We start from the raw sequence: 12,181 nt of genomic DNA on the forward strand, positions 1-12,181 counted from the left end.
ACGCAGTATTTTTTAAAGTTAAAATGGAGAGTTTTATTTTTTGTCAGTGCTCTTCATCTTCAATGTCTACAAATTAATTTAATATTTCGACATTATTGATTTTAAGGTACAATTTAACTTTGGAAGACCAGGCACTAAAATGGTAATCCATATAACATTCCTCTTTATAGACTGGCTGTGGGTTGTAGCAACCTAGCAATCAAAAAGCATTTTGACTTTTATAATAAAGGAAGAAAAATAATTTTGTTAAAAAATATTAACAAAATCACAAGTACCACAGTCGTCTAGTGGAATATTCAGTCTTCATCATTTGTCAGAAAATGAGCGACTGTGGGTTCTTATGGGTCACAAACATGCAACATGTTATAAAAGTTAAGACAGAAGATGTCTAAAAACAATACTTTCAGCAATACAGAAGGGGGAGTCCGTTTGCTCAGTTGTACATCCAATTTTATCCGTAATATTTATCTTGCCCTTTTTAGACTTTTAGTCCATCCTTTCCTTCCATTTGAATTTCCCATTTCATGTTATTCCACAGCTTTCAAAAATGTGTCCGAGCGTTTCTAATGGTGCCAATTTACACAATCCGCATATTTTCTTCCCAGTATCTTCTCAGTTTTCTGTCTAAATCTCGCTATTAAAATTTTCTCATTTTCTTTCTCTTCATTTTATTTGGTTTTCCACCTCATTCCGTACGTTTCTGTTCTTTTCCAGTTTTCATCTGTAATGTTTCATCGCCCATTACCTTTCTACTTAAAAATTTTTTCTTTCCTTTTTCAATCTTTGCCTTTTGATTTACTTTTCTTCAGTTTGAATATAAGATATATTATCCTTAACATTTATACGTTCTTTTAATAGCATATTGTCATCTGAATTTAACACTGTTTCTTGGTACTTTAAAGCTCTTTTTGAATATTTTATGGCCAATTTTTCCGTTTTTATTTCTTCTTGTAATAGGTATTTGGGTGTATTTTTCTTTAATTTTAAAATCACCTTATGTGTTTGCCTTGAATGCTTTCAATTTCTTTTCACTAACGTAATGACAATTATAACAAATATTTCTCTTATTAATTGGTATCAAATATTATCACATATATCAATTTTCTTGATAAACACAAAAATTGATTAAAAAAGTTTATGCGATACACTATGGTTTAATAATTTTATATTCATTCAGCCTTCTTTTCAAGTTCATAAAATGGTAGTAGCCTTTGGCAAGTAACTTTTTTCAGACATTTTGTGGTCAGTTATTTCCACTTTTAAATTCTATTTCGAAATGTTTCGGACATGCCATTTCTGACAGTTTTCCTCTTTGCTCTCTTGTCTGAAAAACAACACGTACTTTCTGTTATGCTTTGGTAAAGATGCTCCTGTTCAGTGTCCGTCTGATTTATGATTTCCGGCAGAGACGGCTCTGTAAAAATTCAAGGTCTAAATGGTAATTAGCAATCTTGACAGCGAACATTTTCCACGGCAACTTTTTGGCCCTGATGATGACATCTAGTATTCATATTTCTTATTTTCATAGAGTACTATTAATAATAGATAATATCAAAACCAAAAACGCAGCTGTTGAGAAAAAATACCAATTTTTATTCCTAAGCAGGAAAAGTGATTGATAATTTTTTTATTGATGTGATGAATCTCACGGCGTAAAGATGGAAATTTTATTTCATTGCAATTGATATGGGTACCATAAACAGTATATTAAAATTAAATATAAAATACTTGATATTATAGCAACTTTCTTCTAAAGCGATACTTCGACTCGGTCAGCGATTTATCGATCAGATCTAATACGATCGAAATATCGATTCAATAGTTTCAATTGATTACTAAACACGTACTGTTCCCATCGTATAGGTTTGTTTAAAGCATTTAATCACATAGATAAAATTGTATTTACTTAAACGTAGAATATCATTAGAGATTGTTAGAGGTGTATGCCTGGAGTACGGCTCTGTACGGATACGAAACATGGACGGTGGGCGCGGCAGAAAAGGAAAGGTTAGAAGCGTTCGAAATGTGGTTAGAAATGAGTAGGAGAACAGAGGGCGTTAAGGAAGTCAATAAGAAATATGCGAAATACGTTGGTTAGACATCTTTTTAAGCAGCATGAACGGCTAGTTAGAGACATATTAGAAGCAGAAGCAGGAGGTATGAGGAGGAGAGGTAGAACTAGATTAAATTAATGTTCACAAATAGTTACAGCTGTGGGATGTTTTAGTTTTAATATTAGCTCTAGATTAGCTCAAAGTAGGAAAGAGTGAAGGTGCATGCCCAACCAGTCTTAGGACTGAAGACCTTATCATGATGATACTGAGAGTTTTAATGTATCTATAGGTTTTGAAGTAGTTGTGCTTAATTAAAAATGTATAGAATTATACAACTTAAAACCTAATTTCGTTTTTAAACCGCATAAAGTGTAACTGACCCGAAATTTCAACAACAAAAGTTATTGTATGAATAAGGATAAGATACCTACACTGAATTCCTGACAGTAGTTAGTATTGACCTATATTCCTACATTCGTATGAAAAAGAATTCCCCTTTGCGCTAGATTCACGCATACCTATCCATCCAAAAAAAAATCAAACGTTACACTATAAACGACAACATTTTGACAAACGGTTTGACCGGCAGACAAAAGGATAGTATTAATAGTGGACCATTAAACTGAAAATAACTCATAACCGTGTACGTGCATCACTACCGTACGTTTATTCCAAAACATTTGGTTTGAGACCTCAAACCAACGTGCATATGAAAATACAAAAGAGCTGTTAAATTTTACTGCACTCACATCACACATGAGCAGGGTTATGGCCTTAGGTATATGATGGCACCCAACTGTTGTTATCCATAACCGCCAACTATTTATGTCCTTCATTTCGAACTGACGCTGTCGTTGTTGTCCTTTAAGTGCAACGCGCCTTTGTAACAGTTAAAAAAGAAGGGTGTAATAAAAAATAGTTAAAATATATGTCGGAAATTACCTATTAGAGAGCATCAGTAACAGAGGCACTTGGCCCTTTTTTATTGTTCATGATTTATTTCAAAAAACGGAGTGGTGGATGTGGATATCAATACCAAAATATTCCTTTTACCGTATTCCTACCGAAAGAACAATGTTTTTCCCTAATAATTTCAACGCAAGAAACTGTATATCGCTTCGGGAAGAAGGTAACGCACTTTTTTCCGTGAGTTTACCGTCTTCGCCTTGGGTTCGAGTGACATTTGTCACCCGGGAGCGTTTCCTCCCTCGGTGCGTAGTACACTATGGCGGCCAATTTCATATTTTATTATTATCCTCTATTGCATTAGTAATCTAGTAACGTAGTAACCTTTTCCAGATGACCTTGCTGAAAATTATGAGTACGTCTAATGCAAACACAAGGAAGTACTGTGGTTACATTTGCTGAACAGAAATCCACCCCAAGTTCTAATTCTAATACTAATTCTTACTGCAAAAGTATTATAGGTAGAGTTAGTTTAGAATCTCGTGGATCTTGTGCTTGAGTTGCACCCGTTATTGATTTCTACCAATTTTCACCGCCACATCGTTCCTGGTGGTATAGCGAGGCACATGGTTACCGCCGGAACCATGTTTTTGTAATGAGCAAGCAGTCTGTTGAGATTTTAAAATACCACTAAAAGGGCATATTCCTTAATTTTTAAAAAAATTGCTGCAGTAGGAATTGCCATATCTTTATAACTGAGCTTCACAACAGGATTAAAATATTATTAAATAACACCAAAGGTTTAAAATGATAAAAAGCCACAGTAAAGTCAATGTTCAAATTTCAGTCAAACCTAATAGATTTGGTTAAGGAAAAACCACTTTTTACTGTTCTAGCACTGTCATAAAAATAATACATCCAAATATTGTTATGAAACATGCAGTAGTGAAATATTTCTTAGGAGAGAGGACCAATAAGTATCCCATAATGTGACTTGTGATGTATCATATAAGCATTTTCCCAGGCTTTTATTGAACTCATGTTGTGGTCGTGGTGGATCAAGTGCTTTCTGTCGTGGGAGAATCTTTAACGTTTACCATTTATCACTGAAGCTAATTTGTAATAAATCACTTTAAAATGGCTGAACTGTATCGTTATAGGAGTTCAGAAAAATATAATAAACCAACAACCAAGTTGTTCTTACATACTATATAGAGGTAGTGTTAATTCGTTCATTTATATTGTAGTTACATCCCCATCAAGACAAGATATATTAACGAAATTGCAAAATGATCTATTTACCCCCATAGAATCCTAGATAAATAGAACATTACCATATGTGTTACCATATAAACTCGATTTCAGTTAAAACGCGATCTCTCTATGATATTTTTGATGTTGGCTTACTGAAGATATGACGATTTTTCGATTTATTGTAATATGAAACCTTTTTACCTTCAATTGTTCATGATATTATGAATAATAAGTAATTGAAATACCATCTCAATAAAATTGAATACATTATTTGAAAAGGTAAAGAAGAATTTTGACGCTAGAATCCGACTGGAACTGGTATAGGTGCAAGCATTAAAAAAAGACGGTACTCATTTTTATTACACTAAATAACATCGCACGTGTAAATAGATAGCTAACTAGCTTAATAGCATTTCGTTCATTTCTTAAAAGTTTTTTTAAGGTTGAAGCATTTACAACATATTAAAGGCGAACATGGCATTTACTGCTCGGTGGCTATTCAAAACACGCTTCGATGATTTACCAATACCTGACAAAAAATAAACGTTAATATTAAGATCACTGAGTAGACTTAAAAAGATTCTCGCCTTGTAAGGTTTGATAAATACGTTCTGAAAAATTGTAATTTTTTTGTCAGGTCTCTCAGTTAGCCGTGGACAAAACAGTCGAAAATTGCACTCTTAAGTTAAAGATTAAAATTCGCCAATTTTGACGTATTCGACTTGGAACTAAACAATTGCAAAAAATTGGAAGGGTTCAAATATTTCTATTCAGGTGTATAATTGGTTGCATATAATTCGAGTAAGAACTACGTCCGTATTCGGGTGAATAGTTGACTACATATAAGTACATTCTGATAATAGGTAGATATGTTATAACTATTAAAAAGCCAGGTGCTTAAAGTATAGATTATGAAATTATTGAGAATGTCGTCAAAACTAAAACCGTTCAAATTTGGACGGGCTCAATCAGTCGAAACTATACAATATCTCAGGTATCTATAAATACAACGTATACTATACCGTCAAAACGAAACGTTTAAATGACATGACGTTTTACGAGATGTCGGAATGATTTCCATATGAATATGTGTTTGTTCCTGTAGATTTTACAGCCGAATTTCGGATTCAATTAACACGAGCCACAGTTTGAACGTGACCGAAAATTTTAATTTTAAATTAGCAGGATTATATTAGATAGTTCGGGTCAGGAGAATACTCGTCGTAAAACCGTAACAATTCATCAAATGACGGCAATATTTGTCATATAACACGAAGATATATGTTTCTTGATTATATTAAAGAAGTATAATTGCATCAATAAAATAGAAATGTAAAATTACGCACATAAAATAATCAAAACTTTTCCAAACAAGTTTCTGATGACATTATCATAGACAAATTTCGTTATTGGTGTGTATAAATGTAGATTGTAGATTGTAGAAATATATCCTTTGGATGGAAACCGAAATAAAAATTACATATAAAAGTGAATTGATGAATTTCCTAAAAACCTTCAATAACAGCAAAATAGGCAGCAAATAAACACATCCGTAGGGATTGTAGACGTTTATAAACTACGTCACAAATAATGCTTTGTTAAATGATTGAAGTTATCAAATACCGATTAGCATTAATTACAGAACATTCTTGATATATTCTAATCTCATTTTGTTTTTTTTTTTGATGTGATTTATAGTAATTATCAATGTTGTTATCTATACCACCTAGTAACCAATTTTTTTTTGGTTTTTGTTTGACATGTTGAAAAGTGCAATTATGTATGTATAGATAATAATACTGAGAATGTACTTCAAATAACAAAAAATTTATAATCAGAACATTGTCTAAAACAAATCGATAATTTAAGCTTGGAAAAATTCACGCTGTTTGATGCTTTTTTTTTCTATAAAAACTGACGTAAAGTTAAAAGTGAATTTAATGCAGAAAAGTGTATGTTTGGACATTACAAATATAGTAGATGACAGAATTGGTATTCTAGACTAGATCTTCTTCGGTTGCTAGACGTCATGAGGACGATAGTATCAGACAGTGGTCGTTGGATATACCAACAGCCCCCTGATGGCTCGACTTTGTGTACCTTCGTTTAGTGTCAAGGTGATAATGAGGCCCAGCCGTGCCGATTGCTACCGACCCATTCTGGTCGTTTGCGGCTCTCGTTATCGCCTACAAATGCCCATAAAACTTTACCACATTATACTGTATGCCCACGGTGGTGGACCTTGCTTAGGCGACCAATATTTGCCTTTGTTTCTAGCCGGGATTTATTTGGTCAGTTTATTGTTTCTACGGTTTTGAAAGACCACCTCGAGTGTTTGCAGTGACTGCCGGAATTTTCTTTTGTCTCTACAAACCGAAGACAAATGCCGACGTCGCGGCCGAGGAACCTCTGATCTAAAAGAGTACTTGTCAAGAAAGCGCAGATACTTGTAGAGTACAGTTCCAAGTAGTTATCTAACGATTTGACGGTAGCGACAGTGAATAAGTACCTAATAATGCGTATATTTGCTTTTACCTACCTGTAAACTCAAACCCATTCTCGGAACTTAAAAAAAATTTACATGGTACTTTATGGATTCGAAAGGTTTTTGCATCATCTGAGCAAATAAGCCGTAGAATTCAAAGAGGCGTTTAAGAACAATACACATCGAGGCAAATATCGAACGACACAACAGAAGGATCCGAACATTGTGCATTTACACATTCGCAAAACGAATAAAACATGTGGGGAGATTGACTTAACACACGTAGTAATTTGTACTAGGTAGCTACTAGAAGATGCTAGCCGTAACGACCACTTTTGGCTAAAACGGTATAACTTAAAATTAGTTATTTTTAAGTGTGTGTAACTTCTTTGAAAATGATTGAATTTATACATCTACATAAATATTTTGGTTATTGTCCAGAATTGAGGCTCCAGATTAAAATTACTCCAAAAATTTTGCATCAATTTCTGGCCATTCTACATAATAGAATTAGATATTAGAAGGTGGGGGAGACAGTTTTTTTTGACTTATAAATAAAAAAATTTTTTTTTGAATGATAATTTTTCAAAATTGCCCCAATTCTGGATAATTACCTGCATTGGTGACGTCATTGGTTGGTTAGGTAGATTTATGACAGATTGGAGTCTACTCAAAATGCTCCTGCCCGCCGGAGGCATGCTAATATGTTACAGTTAGTTAGTTAGAGTTAGTTTTATACATTTTCTAGTACAATATCGGAATTTCATACAATTCCTACAATTTGGGATCCAGACCAAAATCGCTCCAAAATTTTTTTATCGATTTCTGGTCATTTCTGAGGGTTCAACGGTTATATTTGAGGCGGAGAAGATACATTTTTTTATTACAGCATACATAATAGGGGATATGGTGTATGTAAAGCTGTTTCTTCTTTAAATATTAATAAAAGAATTTTATGCAATGATAATCGTGAGATAAGGAGATTAAAAGCTTGTATATCTTTAACCCCCCCCTCATTCGCTCCTGATCTTCTCACCCGTACCTACAGTTTAGAACTGTGATTTTAATTTGGAAATTTCGTATTCAAAAACAATTTTTTTTTATTTATGAAGTCATAAAAAACTCTCTCCCCCAATTTTTAATATCTAATTCTATTATGTAGAATGATCGGAAATCGATGAAAAAATTTTTGGAACGGTTTTGGTCTGGAGCTCCAATTTTGGATAATTACCAACATTTTTTGCCCGACATCTGATTTTGAAGGGAGAGGACATGTGTTTTTATAACAACGATTTTGATAAGTTTGATATGTTTTCATGGAAGCTATGATAAGTACGGTAGAATCGCGAGAAAAACAATAAAGTATTCGCTACAACACTTCGTCGTTACATGCGAACCGACACTATAATTCGAGTTCTTATAAACGAATTTCATTGTTTTAGAAAATACTACAAATAGCGCAGTAAACGTCACCTGTAGCACGATGCTACATTTTAGGATTACGTGTGCTCCAACAATAGATAGAATACAGACCACTTCGAATTATTTTATCATGAATTTCATTGTACCTTGAAACGTAAGAGAATTGCAAGATGCATCCAATACCTTTCCGGTATTCGAATGCATTTTGCACTTATACTTTTTATAATTATTTTTCAGTAATGCATATGATTCTGTTTATCGCATTGAATGAAAATACCTGCATTGTTGTGTTCCTTTTAATTTATTGAATATGCAAACTTTATTTGCATCAAGCTCTCGGTCATACGGCTTATGCAAATTGAATGTTTGTTTCAGAATCGCGTAACTAACGATTAACTCCTGAGCCGACGACGACGGACGTTGTAAATTTATTTGAAATAAGTTTGAGCAAACTATTAGCCGCGACTATATTTGTCTTTCCAATGAATTTTCATTCGACATGTTTGATCACGCATTTGTCGCGTACAATTTTCCAGTGGAAATTTTTAGTATTTTATTACAAAAGTTGCGTGGACAAAACGGTTACAAGCTGTTTGCCAATGCAAATGCATCTAGAATAGATGCATTCGCTACACACCGTATTAACCTATGATTGTTAGATACATACGTACGTTCTCGATATCGGCATCAGGAAATCAAACAGGTGACTGCGATAAATGTTGCTGCGAAGAAACGCCAATTAACAATTTAAATTAGCAGACTAACGTAAGGGACAGTCGGACTTTTTTTACTATCCGTATTTATAATCTAAGTAAACATTTGTGCATCATTCTAGTTAATAGATAAAGTGGAAATGAGTGCTGAGATATCTAAATATACATTCTAGGGCTAGGATTTTCTTCTGCTTTATCATATCCCTATCGAAAGTATAATATTTTTCCTTCTTATTTCTTATCTGGGAGGTTATGTTACCCTTTTTGTCCTTCGGGGTAGAGCTATGATAAAAAAGCGGTATCGGGAAAAAGGTACGGCACCCCTCCCGGAACATTGACAAGAATGACAATTTCCCTACCTACCTATCTATGCCCATGGTTTTCACACACATACGTTCAATTCAAAATACAACTTAAACTGCAGCTCGAGAATTATCGAAAAGCGCCTCAATTTTGAATTACAAATTTAAAAAAATATGAAATGTTAATTAATTACTCCATTTTATTTTAAAATTAAGTTATTTCGAATTGATTTGAATGTTATTCCTAGCGGACACTTCAGTTTGTGTATGTTTACCTGTATCTTAACATATTGCCGTATTGTTAAGATAGATCATTGAACATTAGCATGCATTTAACTCTTTGAGGTTGTAATGACGAACTGAATTAAAAAGGTACATATCAAGGATTTAAACAAACAAATGTCGATGGTATTTGCTTAAAAAAATTGACAGAATTAGTAGATATACATAGCATGTCCTGGACGTTAATTACATTAGCAACAATAATTCTGGGAAGAACTTGACTAAACTGTTGTCAAAGTTTGTACAGATATTAACCCTAGATAATAGGTTCAGTAATGCTCATAAGAAATTGCCAGAAAAGGCAATCCGCCATACCAAATAAGTTGCAAATTTAGTTATTAGTTTCAAACTCATTCGACTAATAAAGAACTAGAAGAAAAACATTTGGAGATAAAATAATTCATGAAAATTGAATTTAATAGTCCTACGAAAATCAAACTAACTTACCACAATTCATTATGTCGAATGTAAAATCAAAACCTAAAATCGATTTTGTTTAGATTACCCTTATCATTTTTGGATTTATTTTGAATTTTATTGTCACGGATGTAGATCATCTCAAAAATTAGTACTCTCTGGGAAGGATATTATTGTGGACCATCGGTTTGTATTAAAGGCAAAATTGTCTCTCATTGAAACCATTCAAAAAGTTTTATAAATCTATATGTCGTACTTTAATAAAGGAAAACAGACGGGGTCATGAATATTGAAGTAGTGTTAGCTGATAAAACTATTAGAAAAAAATATATTTTGATAACTTAAAGCAAAAATAAGGAATCAGAAGAACCATACACGAAGTCGGAAATTCCGGAAAGTTACCAAACGCTACATTTACCTACTTATTAGATTAAAATTTTCGAATATAACAGGGTTGAAGCGTATTCTAAAAACACATATCTGGCAAAAGTGGTCATTCTTCCTTGAGGTGTACCTATATCTTCCTGGATGAGATAAAAAAACTAAAATAATAGCAGAATGTATTTAGTTCTCATAAACCATTAGAAAATAATTGTTGTGCGTATGTTGCAGGTAGAATTTACAAATCTGTAAAATTATATTCTAAATGACTCATTTGTTAATTTGACTTTTCACGAACTAAATTTTCGATAATTGTAGTAATCAATCGTTAGAATACTCCAGAGATCATCTATTTGTTATGATGGACGCATTTGTCTCAAAAATCGTATAGACCCTTACGTATGTGTTTTAGAGACCCTTTTAAGTGAACGCTAATAATATGCATGTGCGATTAAAATTTATAAATTTCTGTAGAATTATAATTATAATATAACTAGTGACCCGCCCCAGCTTCGCACGGGTGCAATGCTGATACTAAATATTTTTTTGTTTTGTTTAGATTATTATCGAAAAGGGGAAATCTTCAAGAGATACCCCCTGAACATACCAAATATACTACAGAATGTCTTTATATACAACATTCACAGTTTTTTTGTCATTAGACAACACAAACCGGCCTCCCGGCCGCTACCGCCGCAACCGCTATGTCCCTGCAGTTTAAATCTGTAATATTCATTTAAATTACATGTTGTAAAGGGCCATATTGATCTATATTAATACTATCCCGGAGTTTTTTCTAGGTCCTTTTACGATGTACAATATTGTAGTACATTATTTTGATCTATCTCGTGGGGTTCAGCCAGCGTTTGCAATGTAAGCGCAAAAAATGTGTTTATTTACGACATCACATTAGAAACCTCTAGAATTATCAGTGTTTCCCTACTATATTATGCATATATTATACATATAAACCTTCCTCTTGATTGTTGTGTTCCTTTTAATTTATTGAATATGCAAACTTTATTTGCATCAAGCTCTCGGTCATACGGCTTATGCAAATTGAATGTTTGTTTCAGAATCGCGTAACTAACGATTAACTCCTGAGCCGACGACGACGGACGTTGTAAATTTATTTGAAATAAGTTTGAGCAAACTATTAGCCGCGACTATATTTGTCTTTCCAATGAATTTTCATTCGACATGTTTGATCACGCATTTGTCGCGTACAATTTTCCAGTGGAAATTTTTAGTATTTTATTACAAAAGTTGCGTGGACAAAACGGTTACAAGCTGTTTGCCAATGCAAATGCATCTAGAATAGATGCATTCGCTACACACCGTATTAACCTATGATTGTTAGATACATACGTACGTTCTCGATATCGGCATCAGGAAATCAAACAGGTGACTGCGATAAATGTTGCTGCGAAGAAACGCCAATTAACAATTTAAATTAGCAGACTAACGTAAGGGACAGTCGGACTTTTTTTACTATCCGTATTTATAATATAAGTAAACATTTGTGCATCATTCTAGTTAATAGATAAAGTGGAAATGAGTGCTGAGATATCTAAATATACATTCTAGGGCTAGGATTTTCTTCTGCTTTATCATATCCCTATCGAAAGTATAATATTTTTCCTTCTTATTTCTTATCTGGGAGGTTATGTTACCCTTTTTGTCCTTCGGGGTAGAGCTATGATAAAAAAGCGGTATCGGGAAAAAGGTACGGCACCCCTCCCGGAACATTGACAAGAATGACAATTTCCCTACCTACCTATCTATGCCCATGGTTTTCACACACATACGTTCAATTCAAAATACAACTTAAACTGCAGCTCGAGAATTATCGAAAAGCGCCTCAATTTTGAATTACAAATTTAAAAAAATATGAAATGTTAATTAATTACGCCATTTTATTTTAAAATTAAGTTATTTCGAATTGATTTGAATGTTATTCCTAGC

General features: G+C 33.3%; 1 protein-coding gene across 1 annotated transcript in view; it reads right to left on the minus strand.

The window, feature by feature from the left end:
- Positions 1-12,181, minus strand: part of LOC108733161 (insulin gene enhancer protein ISL-2B) — an 89,038-nt gene that overhangs the window by 58,666 nt on the left and 18,191 nt on the right. The gene's annotated exons all lie outside the window — the stretch shown is intronic.

This window comes from Agrilus planipennis, unplaced genomic scaffold, assembly GCF_000699045.2.
Source record: "Agrilus planipennis isolate EAB-ADULT unplaced genomic scaffold, Apla_2.0 scaffold72, whole genome shotgun sequence".
In the NCBI taxonomy this organism is placed as follows: domain Eukaryota; kingdom Metazoa; phylum Arthropoda; class Insecta; order Coleoptera; family Buprestidae; genus Agrilus; species Agrilus planipennis.